Source organism: Pipistrellus hanaki (genome assembly GCF_964339955.1).
Source record: "Pipistrellus hanaki genome assembly, chromosome: 6".
Taxonomy (NCBI): Eukaryota; Metazoa; Chordata; class Mammalia; order Chiroptera; family Vespertilionidae; genus Pipistrellus; species Pipistrellus hanaki.
Genome location: NC_140508.1, coordinates 40,328,014 through 40,342,982, shown reverse-complemented (window position 1 = coordinate 40,342,982; position 14,969 = coordinate 40,328,014).

Below are 14,969 nucleotides of genomic sequence, written 5' to 3'. Positions count from 1 at the left end.
AAATCTCTAGCAAACTTCAGCTTTTGTTTCACTCTACAGTTTAAATGTTTCCTCTCCAAAGGAGACTACCCTAAGCAAATTCAGTTACTCAATTCCCTTCCTGTCAAAACATTAATTTGTAGATCAGTTACCTTTTCTGAATTCCTATAGCATAATATTGTACTTAAAATACACATAAGTAGACATTAAATAAGTGACTGCACTGTCTTTCACTTGAAAAATAATCAAAATTGGAATCCTAAAATATAGTAGAGAAATACTATCAAAGTTTAGAAGGAAAAAGATTTGGTATCTCAATTCCTAGGCCCACTTGCTCAATCAAGCAAATTACAGATATTCATGGGCTCAGAAAATGTACTGCCTTTTAATAAAAGTATCCAAGTGTCTGTACCAGAAAATTTAAAAATGAATCCAACAAGGAGAAAGACATCAGCTTCAAGAAATAATAAAGAAAGATATCAGCTTCAAGGACAGCACTAAACTTATGACCAGATCTAAAATAATGACAGTGCTTTTAAACTTAGTTCAATTATTGAGCAATCATTATTTATAAAATAGGGACAAAACAAAATAAATTAGACACAATGTTGAAATGAAATTTCTATCAACACAGAGGAGAAAGTAGAGTGCAAAGTTGGGAGAGTCGGTCTTTCACTGTCTTGTTTTCTTTAAGGAGGTGAGAGACACTATGTTAGAAATTGATAAATGGAAACATATTCAACTATGTTATTAAAAAATGAGCCCTAGATGAATAGTAAAAGTGTGTATAACCTTCAAACAAGTAGACAAAAAAATAACAGTAAAGAAAACTCAATCCCTCCAGGAAAGGGTAAAAACTAATTTACATAAAAATAGGAAACCAACCAGGATGTCAGAGTGAGACCAAATGTTTCCATTTTCCTAGGAAATGACAACAGATAAATTTCCCAATTCAAAGACTGAGAATTTAAGATTAGGTTTTTTTGTTAAGCCAAATCTAGGTATATCTGTTTCCAAGAGATATGCCTAGAACAACATGTTTCAGAAAGATCAAATATAAAGGGATGGACAAAGATATAGTAGGCAAATGGTATACCATAAAGCAGAGTGGAAACAGTACAGTTAGGGCAGGAAGCAATAAGTAAGACAAAGACAGTATCATCCATAAAGAAGATATAAACTCAGTAGATCTAACACTCAACTATCAAACTACATTTAAAAAAATGTTTGAAATCCAAAAGCAACTGGCAAATTTAATATCATAATGGGAAATGTTAATACTTTTCCCTCAGAAATTGATAGAAAAAGCACACATAAATAAATAAATAAATAAATAAATAAATAAATAAATAAATAATTTGAATAGCACAATTAACATGCTTGATTTAATAAAATATGGAGAACTTTGTAACAAAAGAATAAACATCCTTTTTTAAATATCCGTGGAACATTTATAACCTAAGGATACATTAGGCCACAAAAAGTATTTTCAAAAAAATTTTAATAGTAGAAATCTGCAAACTATATTCCACATCTAGAATATCCTAAGATAAACATTACCCAAAAAGTGGTCAAATTAAAACCCATCCACTAGAGAGTTAAAAACATTTTCTAATTAGTCCTAGATAAAAAGAAATACATATATTACAGGCTATTTATAAAATAACAATGCTGAGAGCACTATGCATTAGAATTCAGGGGCACTTTATATTTCATGGAAAGCAGGAAAGATTGAAAATAAGTAAACTGAGCCCACAATCTGAAAGTTTGATAACAAACTATGTAGTACATCTTCCCACACACCCAAATAAGATTAATAAAAGCCAAATGCAGGTATATAGAGATAGAGATACAGTAGAGAAAAGAAAATAGTGTACCTGGTCAGTAAATGCAACAGATTGTTACTTGAAGAGCAGTACAACAAATAAGATCAGAAAAAAAATAAATAAAATGAAAACAGCTTTGGAAATGAAAAGAGGGGCTTAACTATATATATAATAAATTTTAAAACCTTAAAAGAAAACAATGTAAGGTTTATATAAATATACTTGAAAATGTGGATGAAATGAATAATATTACATGACCATGCAAACACCTTGAGCTTGCATGAGTCAAGAAAGGTTAAAAAAAGAACAAACACACAAAAACTGACCAGACAAATAACTGTAAGAGAAATTAAAAATTTAGTCAAAGATTAATTTCCTTCCTGTTGTGTTTTATTGCCCCTTAGTAATTTATATTATTTAATATGTTTCACAGAAAAAATAAATGAAAGTATTAAAACATATTGTAAGGTTAACAAAACACCAATATCAACATCAGACAGAGTATAGGGGGGGAAAACTATGCGTCAGTCTAACTCATGCTTTTTTATGCAAAAAGTCCTAAATTAGATATTATTAAGCTGGATCTACTCAGATATTAAAATACAAAACAAAGTAAATCAGAAGATTTATACCAAAATGATGAGATTTGTACCAGAATCACAAGAATGACTCAAAATGAAGATACTAAGAATGTGATTTAGCATCCTAATAAAAAAGATAGTGATGATTATCTTAATGTATGCTAATACATTATATAATGTTTTGTTGGGGAAAAAAATCTTCCTTAACTTGATAAAGACTATCAGTTAGCAGTCTATAAGTTACCATTAAACTTGGTGGTGAACATTAGATACCCTCCCATTTAGGAATAAGACAAGAATGCCTGCCATGACTTCTTATCATGGAATGCTATGTGATGGCAAAAAAAAAAACAAAACAAAACAAAAAAACTCCCCTGAAAGACCAACAGAGCTGGGCTACTCACTAAGACTTCTACTGTGTAAGACTCTACCATGGTGTCTCAAAGGAGGAAGTTCTCTCTTGCCTGATGATGGGCCAGCAGCTGGCATTTGAAGATGACAATCTTCAAGCTGATCTCTTGGGCCCTCTTTAAAACTTGGCCCTCAACCCTATGTTCACTTCATTGTTACTTTTCCTCCCATAATTTCTCAATCTCAGCGCTACAGCAGTCCCACCTTATCCATGGGGATAAGTTCTAAGATCCCCAGTGGATGCCTGAAACCTCAGATAATACTGAAAACCTATACTAGTATATACTATTTTTCCTATCCATACATAATTATGATAAAGTTTAATTTATAAATTAGGCACAGTAGAGATTAACAATACTATCTAATAAAAGAGAAGCATGCAAATTGACCATACCACCACTACACCTATAAGCCATGCCCACCAGCCAATCAGGAACAAGTATGCAAATTAACCCAACCAAGATGGCAGTAGCCACGGAGCTGGAGCAAGCAGGAGGCTTGGGTTGCCCCTGGTGATGGAGCAAGCCAAGCTTCCCGCCCACCCTGGCCAGCCCTGGCCTCTGTTCAAGGCTACAAAGTTTCAATTATAGAAGATAAATAAATCCCAGATACCTGCTTCTAGTCGGCCCTGGCATCCATTCAAGGAGGTGCTGAAAAAAGCAAAAAGCAAAAATGGAGGAGCTGGGAGCTTGGGTCACCGAGGGCTGTGGCCAGCCTGCAAACAGCCATCATTCCCTCACCCAGGCTGGCCACACCCCCATGGGGTGAGGGTCCCCACGGGGGGGCTTGGCAAGCCTGCAAACATCCATCATTCCCTTACCCAGGCTGACTAGGCACCCCACAGGAACTCTCACCCTGAAGGGGGTGTGGTCAGCCTGAAAATGGCCCTCAACCCCTCATCCAGGCTGGCCAGGCACCCCAGCAGGACCCCTCCTTGAATCCAGGACACCCTTCAGGACAAACCAGCCAGCCCCCACCTGTGCACCAAGCCTCTATCTATACTAATAAAAGGGTAATATGCTAATTAGACTGAGAAACCTTCTGGATGTTCTTTTGGACAAAGCCATGGTGGCAGGGCTGAGGTAGAAGCAGTTAGAGGTCAAGAGGGGAGGGAAGCTGTGGGTGATCAGGCCAGGATGGGACAGCAGCTGTGGGTGACCAGGCTGGTTGGAGGTGGGGCCGTTGGAGTAAACAGACCAGCAGGGGGGCCAGTTGGGGGCAAGCAGGCCAGCAGGGGGGAGGGCAGTTGGGGATTGGCAGGCCAGCAGGCAGAGTGGCTAGGGGCAATCAGCAGGCAGGCAGGCAGGTGAGCGGTGAGGAGCCAGCAGTCCTGGAGTGCAAGAGGGATGTCCAACTGCCAGTTTAGGCCCAATCCCTGTAAACTGGCAGTAGGACATCCTTTGATGGGTCCCAGATTGGAGAGGGTGCAGCCCGGGCTGAGGAACACAAACCCCACACCCCCTGCACGAATTTTGTGCACTGGGCCACTAATAACTACTAATAAAATAATTATAATAATATACTGTAATAAAAGTTATGTGACTTATGTTCTCTCTCTCAAAATATATTATTGTACTATACTCACCTTTTCACTTGAAGAAAGCACTTTACTAGTACTCTGTGGCATATCTGAATAGGCAGCATCACTACTCTGACACTTTGGAGCCACTGTTAAGTAAAATAGGACTAACTTGAACACAAGCACTAATGATGCTGAAACAGGCAATGTGATAACCAACTCAGGAGGGGTCGGGAGAGCATCTACAGAGTGGAGATAGCAGACAAAGAGATGAGGTATGTCCCTGAGCCCTCGAGATTTCGCCATGCTAATCAGAACAGCAAGCAAATTAAAACTTAATCTGGAATTTTCCATTTAATATTTTCAGTCCACAGTTGATCTCGGGTAACGGAAACAGTAGAAAGAGAAACTACCAATATAGGAGAACTGCTGCTATGACATTTTAATGAGATGATTCTCTGTTGTGAAGGGCTACCTTAGGCATTGCAGGATATTTTGCAGCCTCCTTTGCCTCTACCCAGTAGATGCCGGTAGCACCCTCTCTCCAAGTTTTAACAACCAAACCATAGTGCCAAGTGTCTCCTGGGGAGCAAAACTGCCCCAGGTGAGAACCACTGGGCCCAATCCCCAGGACCAAAGGCCTTGACAAGGTACACTAGAGCTCTGAGTGATTGAGCTTTTACTCAACTACTCAAGCTGGCATCTATTGAGTCATAACATACAAAAGTGCTCTAGATTAATTTTGTTCTATCATTTCACATTTTTTAAATAGTTTTATTGATTTTAGAGAGAAGGGGAGAGGGAGAGAGAAATAGAAACATCAATGATGAGAGAGAATGAGCGATTGGCTACCTCCTGCATGCCTCCTACTGGGGATCAAGCCCTCAACCCAAACATGTGCCCTGGCTGATTCATAGGTTGATACTCAACCACTGAGCCATGCCAGCAGGGCCACATCTTATCTTTAGAAATAAAATCTTTGAAGAGATTTTTTTTGTATTATAAGTGAGAATAGAACCCCATTGTCTCTTGGATGCTATCAATCAGCTCCTTGAGCACAAGAGCTTCCTGAAAGAAAAACATTTCTCAGCATTTGAATCTATTGGAGTTGAAAAAGTAAGATCCTGTGTAGCTAAGAAAATATTTATATATATAAACTAGAGGTCCGATGCACAATATTTATGCAAGGGGCTCAGCCCCAGGGCCTCAGCGGCCACCTCTACCTTGGCCTTTACCTCTGCCTCGGCCCTTGCAGCCCAGGCTTTGTCCAGAAGGTCATTGGGAAGGACATCCGGTCTAATTAGCATATTCTGCTTTTATTATTATAGAGGCCTCACAACCCAAACTTGGCATTTGTTACGTGCCCAGGTTTTATAGATTGCTTCCTTGCCTGAGGACTAATCTTCAGAAATCACAGAAGAATTTAGAAGATGAAGTCCTAGCTATTATGGCTTGCAACATACACAAACACCATAGAAAAGAGAAACAGTCACACACATTTTTAAAAGGCCCTGAGTACCAGAGTTTCAAAACGTCTTGTTTTCTTAATCACAGAGCAGAGGGTGTTTTTACCACAACAGTGGCACATGCTCCAGCTTCAGCACCACCTCCCAGCATCTAGGACAAGTGGTTTATTTAGTTCTTAAAGCCATCACCATGTATTTGTGAAAAACAGAGTCAAGGGCTATGAACTTGACAGGGCTACAGACCAGAGATGAGGGTGGAAGGAGGGGTAACATTTTAAAATGGAGAGTGGTGATAAGGTTGCTCAGACTTACGGGAAGTCACAAGTTGTTTTTAAGCCCCAATGGCAGCTGTTTTGGTTTTAAAGGTTTATTGAAAGTGGACATTATTTACACCATGTTCATACAAAAATACAAGCAGTGTTTCCCCAGCACCTGTGGCAGATGTTTAAGGGGAAAAACTGAGCTCACATAGCCTCAAGAATCATAAACACGCCAACCTCTCCCAAAATAAGACCTCCCTTAAGGACAAGTCCAACTTCTCGTTTCATGCCGGATCTCTTATCATGATTTGAACTTCGATGAACTGCCTCCTAACCCACCTTTGGCTATGAAACTGCAGGTTTTAAAAGCTAAATGGGTTCCACCCTGGTCAGTGCCCCAATGGACATGCTCCAAGGAAAATCCGAGTGTTGTCTTAGAAAGCAGTGACTCAGGATGAGGTGTGTGTGGGCCTCTGAACTGGTCCAGGACCCCAGTTTCCGGCTACTGGGGGGGAAAAGATAAATAAACAACAAAAAACAGATTTGCAGATGACCCTGTCTGGACAGATAACTTACCTCAATGTGAGACTGCTCTCAAAGTGTCTTCCCAAGGCTCCTGAACATTACATGTGAGCTCTTGAAATCTTAGTGTTTATTCCTGGCCTAAAGTGATTGATTTGTCACATTTTTCTTTTCTTTCTCATTTAAAACATACTTTTCTTCCCATTTTCTTAAATGCATTTGGTCATGGTCTGATTGGTAGGTTTAGTTGATTTTGCTGAGTTGATTGGGAGTCCAGACTGGGAGAGTTCCATGAGTTTGTCACTTAGGGTTTGGAGGACAGAAGGGGGTGCAAGGGCGACTTGGCCAAGCAGAAGTGGTCTGCAGATCAATACATTTCTCCAGCGCAGTGGAATTTACGGTTTATGAAACCTCTATTATTACGTAATGTGACATAACACCATAACACCATGATAATATCATGATGCATCTATTGCCTTTTTAAAGAATCTTTGGTAGTGCCCAGGCAGTGTAGCTCAGTGGTTGAGCACTGACCTATGAACCAGGAAGTCATGGTTTGAATCTTGGTCAGGGCACATACCTGGATTGGGGGCTTTATCCCCAGGGTAGGGTGTGCAGGAGGCAGCCGATCAATGATTCTCTCCCATCACTAATGTTTCTATCGCTCTTCCCCTCTCCCTTCCTCTCTTTGAAGTTGATAAAAATATATCTTTTAAAAGATCTTTAGAAATAATAGAATTAGGGAAGGCACTCCAGGTGCATCAAAGCACTCTGAAGAGCCCCTGTGTTCCCTGAAGTCCTCAGTTTACCAGTGTGTCATGTTAGCGTCAAAAATGGCATATGAGTTGATGATGAAGGATCCACAGTTAATAACTATTCCCCTTTCTAGTTTCTGTTCTCGGGTAAAATCCCTTCCCTGGACTTCCCTTCTCAGAATCCTTCCTTCCTGAAAGGCTCATTTCTAGGTGAGGAGAAAATTTCCTTTTCCTTTGTTCACATTCAAAGAAGTTATGTTCCTTCTACTGGAAACTGGTAGGTAGTTCAACTCTGGCCCATTTCTGATATGTCTCAGACAGCAACTCAGAAAACACTCAACTTGAACAAGAGGAGATTAACAGGTGTACTAGTTAATAATTCGAATTTTGTAATCAAAGAAAACACCATAATTTCAAGAGAAACATCTAAAGTGCTTTATTCAAAGTAATGTCCATCTTTCAGGTAATTTGTGGATACCATCCCAATAGAACTTTTCTTGTGTTGAGGCAAACCATTCAGAGACCCAATTTTCCACTTCTTCATGTGTTTTGAAGTGCTGCACAGAAAGTGCTTGCCGTTGATCAGAAGAAGTGGTAATCTGAAGGAGCAAAGTCTGGTTAATACATTGGATGGGTTAATACTTCCCAGGCAAGATCTTTTAACATGTCTTTAACTGGTTTTGAAGTGTGTGATGGTATGTCATCATGAAGCAAAATTACTTTGCCATGTCTTCTGGTCCATTCTGGTGGTTTTATGATCAAAGTGTGGTTCAAATTGACTATTTGTTGTTGGTAGCTATGAGTATTAATGGTTTCACCTGGTTTTAGAAGCTCATGCTACACCACAACTTCCTGATTCCACCAAACACAGAGCATTGATTCTCTTCTTTGCAAAGTGATTTGGCCTTGCAGTCGATGTTGATGGTTGACCTGGATCAACCCCATGATTTTGTGCATTTGGGATTCTCAAAATAAAGCCACTTTTCATCGCCAGTCACAATTTGATGCAAAAAGAACTTTCATGCTGCTAAAGCAACATTTTACTGATGACTTTCGGTTTGCCATTTGTCTTTTGTTCAGTTGATTTGGCACCCATTTTCCTTCCTTTAAAATATTTCCTATTGCTTGTAAATTATCAGAATATGTTTTCTGACAAAGTTTAATCATTCTGCAAGTTGTTTTTGAGTTTGATATGCATCTTCATCCAAGAATGCTTGTAATTGTTGGTCTTCAAACTTTTTCAGTTGACCTGGGCATTCCTTGTCTTTCACATCAAAATGATCACTTTTAAAGTGTTTAAACCAGCGTTCACAAGTATCTTGAGATGGAGCATGTTCACCATAAGCTTCCTGAAGTATGCAATAAATTTTTTTTTCAAAATAGAGTAATGAATTAAAACGTCTTGCAAATGTTCTTTTTTTGGCACAAAATTCAGCATTTTTAAGCATAAAAATATCTATGATGTTAACACCTTCAGCAAATTTGACATATGACGTTTTGAAGTTTGCTGTCAATACAACAAAATAGCATACATATCAAATTGCATATATATCAACATTTGTGTAACTCCATCTATTGAAAAAAATCTGCATTATTAACCGGTACACCTACTAAAGCTGGAAAGGGTTTTAGAATCACTCCTAGCCAGCTTTTGCATAAGGAACTGAAGGGGAAAGGGGCCAAGTTCACTCACTCATTAGAACCAAGACTGGAATTCACAAATCTTGGCTCCCAGAGCTTTTGATAACTGCATCTTATCTAGAGGTTGCTCATTGAAAAAGCACACTTTTGAGTACCTTTCTTCACCTGGGACACATGAGGCAAATAAGGAAGGGTTTTAGTGCTCTGGGTATAGAAGTCTTTCTTCAAAACTGTTTCTCCTTCTCCGATTTAAGGAGATTTGTCACGCAGTTGAGGCTATTTCCTTCTTGCACTTAATGAATCGGTTATCTCTAGCCAATTTTAAAATAATATTTGCTTTGCTGCATTACAAAGAAACATCAATAACAAATTTAAAAAAGTACAAAGAACCAAGAACCTCCTTGTCGTTTGATAATCACTAAAAATGGAAATATGTATTAGATCCCTAATAACCTGTGTAAAAGTGGATAAGGAAATTAGCCAAGAATTGTTTGCAAAAGCAGTAGGTAAGTGAGAAAAAGGGGACTGTGGCAACTATCACGCTCTATAAAGCCCTCAGTATCACTGAAGAAATGTTGGATTTCCCCACATGTTTTTCTCCATGTTTTCTTCCAAGATCCCCCTAATATTCTTTGGAACATGTTTTTGCTCTAACATAATTTCTAGAAGAGGGGGCATCCTGGTGATGGCCCTGAGCATTATAACTCAAGTTAGTAATGTTCAACTAATCCTATTTCACAGGAAAATGGCCCAAAGTCACCATGTTTTTGCCTTGTGTGTGTGTGTGTGTGTGTGTGTGTGTGTGTGTGTGTGTCTTGCTTTAATGTCTCACCTAACTACATTTGGTTTGCTGGAGGGAGAAGAAGAGACTTTTGCCATTGGAGAAAAGGAACCAATGGGAGCCATTTCAGTTCAGCCCTACTACCTCTCTTCTCTTTCATCATCTTTGTCAAAAGAGGTGGCAGGTGGCACTGCTGAAGGCCTTAGAGACTATGTAGAGAAGAAGGCACAAGATTCTTTCATATCTATCACATATCTTTCCTTCAGGTGAGCTTCTGAGTTAATTTTCCAGTTCATCCCAGAATTGAATTGCAAACCATATGGAACTGTTACCTGAAGAAAAGGGCAAAACTATATGGGGGGCAGGGTAGGGGGAGTTGGTTGCTATACCCCATAGGCCAGGAAAAATATTGAGTCCAATTACACCCGGTGAATTATTTACAGTATTTCTCTTTGCTAAATCTAAGCAAACATTCCACTTGCATCAAATCCACTTCAGGAGTTTTAACTGTTTATTGTAAAATCAAGTGCACAATAGCTCTTTTATGAAACATTTAGCTATATCTTTAGCACTAACAAATCACACATTTGTTATGAATGCTTCCTTATTATAAAGCAAAATACTAAGTGCGTGAAACTTTAAGCTCTGTATTCCAAATCATTATGAACAAGATGTTTCCTCTCAGGCAATTTATCCTGGTGATGTGGAATCTTTGAATAAATAGTGACGCTAGTATTTTTAATGGCTGTTTCCCACCACATATTGCAAAGGAAACGTTAACAAGGGCTGGATTCATAACTCAGCATTGTACAAGTCCCAGATTTAACAGCATTTATGGTGAACTATAAATTATTTTACACGCAAATGTTCTGCCACGTGGGTAATTTCACTTGACTATATGTTCTCCACCTTATCATTTTGGACAGAAAAGATATTCTGTCCCTGAAAAACCCTCTATAAGTGTGAGATATTCTAATTGAACCACTTCAGAGGGTAGAATGGCACGTGTCTGTCATAATTTAAGCAAGCCTTTTCATCTTCTTTGATAAAATGTGTTTCTGAGATATCAATAAGGCACTAGTAAAATACTTATTTCCCCTCTTTTTCCCTTCTGTCTGGCTTCCAATCTAGCCACAATCCATTCTTGTTTCATGCTCTTCTCCAAATGTTTATTAATATTATGAAGGAGTATTTGTTCTTCTATTTAAAAGAGAGGAAATCCTCTCCCTTTTCTGATTTCAACAAGTCCACCAACAAGAGAGATTATTATATTTTACCATTTTTCTTTAAATGATGGTAATAAATTATATTTTATAAATCTCTACGAGGTCCAGAATTGGAAACATAACTGTTGTTTGTTTTTGTGTGTGAGTGTGTGAGTGTGTGTGTGTGTGTGTGTGTGTGTGTTTTAATTAATGCCTGTGGTTCATTATTATCCTAACAAAATGTTTTTACTTTGCTCTTTGTGAAGTATTACTTATACCCATTGCACGTCATATTAGAAAGACATGGTAGGGGCTATCAGGATGCACTGAGTCTTGGCGGCAAAGCCTTTCAAACACACGTGCTAAGCCCCTTGTTCATGAATTCAGGCTTACTATGTTTTTGTGTAGAAGATGTGTGTTTGTTTGGGGAAGGGTGGTTAGGAATCTATCTTTTCAGCTCCAGTAATTTTTGCATTTTAATCTAGGGCTGAAGAAGGCTTTTATCCACAAGTCACAAAAGTAAGAAATATAAAGAAAATGTAACATTTGGCTCCACAAAGGTTAACAAACAAAAACATCACAAAGCCAAAAATGATAAGCTGGGGAAGATATTTACAAAAGGTATTTTACATCACAAATAAAGATAAAACAAATCAATAAAAAAGCGAGTTTTCACCCAAACTTATTCATAAGAGCCATACATTAAAACAATTACATGGTCACATATCTAACTGTCTAAGGTTGAGAAATTTGGTAGTTTGGATTTACCCAGTCTCCATTGGTGAGGGGTATGTTGGTGCTGTCATTTTGGAGGATAATTCCCAATATTTGTAATGGAGAGTATTTCTGTGTAAAAGACAATGACAAATTTAAACATCTCTCTACTCATATCTATATGAGCTATGACAATTCTTAAAACAAAGTTTTAAAAAATGTATTAGCAGTGAACAGTCAGAAAGGAGTAACAACTTTATTCCACAATCTTCAAGATATTGTCACCAATGAAATAAATAAGATATATTGATGCCACTCTTCATTATCACTCATAACCATACTTTTTACTGTCCAGATATAAAAGTGAGGGTAAGAAATACAAAAAGATAAAATTCAAAGCAATCTTATGAATATTCCCAAGTTCAGAGAGCAGCATATTGAAGGGGTAGGTAAACAGCCTCGCAAAATGGTAGAAATAAAAACCTATAATATATTCATCCCCTGCAGTAATGGAAAATGATGGGCACTATATCTAGTAAGCAGAGTGGATGGGGAATTCAAATGTAGTAAAAGAAATTTAAAATTCCATGTGGAAAAAGAAAACACAATGAAAAAAGAAGAGAACCTAATAATAACATGAATTAATTTCAATGAAAGCTAGGGGTGGGGGATGATAATACATAAAAAATAAAAGATAAGGGAAACTTATGGAACTGAGGGAAAAGTTGAGAACCAAAAAATAGGATTACATACTTAATAGAAATATTAGAAACAACAAGAGAGAAATCTACATGCCTGGAAATCAAATTGCTGCATAGAAAAAAATCCAGGTAAACTGCAGATGAAACAGATTAAAACATTAGAGAGAAAAAAGTAAACATGAAGGAAAAAAAAAAAGATTCAATTAGAAAATTTTTTACAAATCCAAGAGAAAAGGATTATAAAATATAAGAAAAACATCCTTGGAATGAAGGAAGAAGTAAATATGCAGGTCATAAATGTAAAATGTATTCCAAGAGAATATGATGGGAAGAAAAATTTCATTGAGACAGATCCGAATTAAATTAAGTTCTAATATGAAAAAATAAATCTTCAGGCATCTATACAGCAAAAGCGAGTCATTTTAATGGTGGGAAATGAAAGGGAATCAGAAAATTTCATTGTAACTCTCTATTCTAAAAGACAGTGATGTCTTGCCTGGCTCTGTGGTTGAGCATCAACCTATGATATGAATCAGGAGGTCATGGTTCTATTCCTGGTCAGGGCACATACAAAAGTTGTGGTCTTATCCCCAGTGTGGGCATGCAGGAGGCAGCCAATCAGTAATTCTCTTTCATCATTGATGTTTCTCTCTCTCTCTCTTTACCTCTCCCTTCTTCTAAAATCAATAAAAATATAAAAATAAAAGACAATGATGTCTAAAAAATTCTGAAGGAAAATGGAACATGGGAATATTATACTCAGCCAACATGTTCCTTGTTTATAAAACAGCTAAATCATGTTCTCGCAAGTATTCAAGCCCCTACAAAAATAGTAATTTGATTCCTTTTTTTGAAAAAATAATAATGTCCACTAAATCCAGGTAATTAAGAAATTCATCAAAATAAAGAACTCAAAAATAGAAAAGACATGGCTTTGAAAAGATATAACAAGTCCTAAAACCATTAAATATAGAAACATGACAAAAATTGAGGTAATGATTATTACAGACTAGATTGTAAAATTTATAGATGTTCACAATTTTTTTTATAATTAATAAATTCTGAAGTTGGGTGCCTCTGAAGTGGCAAAGTGGAATATTATGTAAGAGTGGACCTTTTCATCCTCAATATTTTTGGAATATTCCTTTTAATTTTAGAGAGAACTTTTAGAAACTAGTAGCTCTTGTGGCAATAAAATATTTATCTAAAATTTAGAAATGTATTCAGTTTTACCTAAGTTTCTTTTTATTCTGTTAGATCCAAATAAAAATTAATTGTAACAAAGTTTTTAAACAGCATATATATAATTAATCCTTTTTAATGGAATTTTATCTATCTAGTTTTCCAATATGTCTGATATTCTATTCTCCTAATGTAAAAATAGTGAGAATAGAAATGGTTGTGAATGAGGATATTTTTGGTTTTCTTGTTCTTGTTTATTCCTTGAATTTTTACAAATTTGTATATTTTCCCCCAAAGATGTTATTATGTTTGTAAAAATCAATGTATTATCCTAAACTTATTTTTAAAAATTAATATGGACTGGTAATTTCTTTCTAAGAATCTATTCTACATATCTTTTTGCCTGCATATACTTACACTATTAAATATGCAAGTGTGTTCATTGTGACATTTTAAATGTCCATCAATAGAAAACTGATTAAATAAATTATGGTATATTCATACAAAAAATTTATGTAACAATTAAAAATAATTAGGTTAATATAAATATGGAAAAATCTCCAAGATGTATGCCATTTAATAAAATTCAACTGAACATTGAGTACAGTATATTCCCATTTGAGTTTAAAAGAAAACAAAAGTTGCATATCACACACATATACTTCCCAACTGTTTGTAGAGGCAAAGAAAATGTTTGTCAACACACAAAAAATCTGTTATTAGCATTTATATCTAAGCAGGACTAGGAGACTGGAATGAGAGAATCTTTTTTTATTGAGTTCTTTTTATATCATTTATATATATTTTTTTCATTACATGTATATTTCACTTTTCCCATTTTGGAGAAAAATGGTTCAAAAAGAAAACTTCACTGGTGATTTTGTTGTTCAACCACTCTATTTTATGGAGGTGAAAACTGAGAGTAGGAGCCAGTTAAGTGGCATGCTCAAGTTCACATAGCTAATTGAAGATTTTAATTTATATATACTGCCTCACATTTAGAGCAGTATTGTCACTAAGATAACAACAACCATAAGTATCATCATAATACACAATTTACGGTCTCTCATTGGGATGCTTAGAGTTTTAATAATTCCAAAAGGGGCAAGTTATAACTCAATTAAACAAGACTCCTGGGGCAACCTGGGGCATGTTAGATGAAACTAAATTGCTAGGAGTGGAAATGAATGTGATCTCCTTCTCCATTATTGTCACCAAGAACCCAACACACTGGTAGGTGATATAGTAAAGGCACAGATGGTTTGTACCTAGTTTAATCTCAACAGGCTTTTAAGATCAATTCATCACTGTCTCAAAAAAGAAAGGACTTGAGAGCCCATATAGAAAGAAGCAATTCCAACGTGGTTTTGGAATATTTCCCTATAAAGTCTATCCTCAAATTTCAGCAAACTCGGAGACATCACAA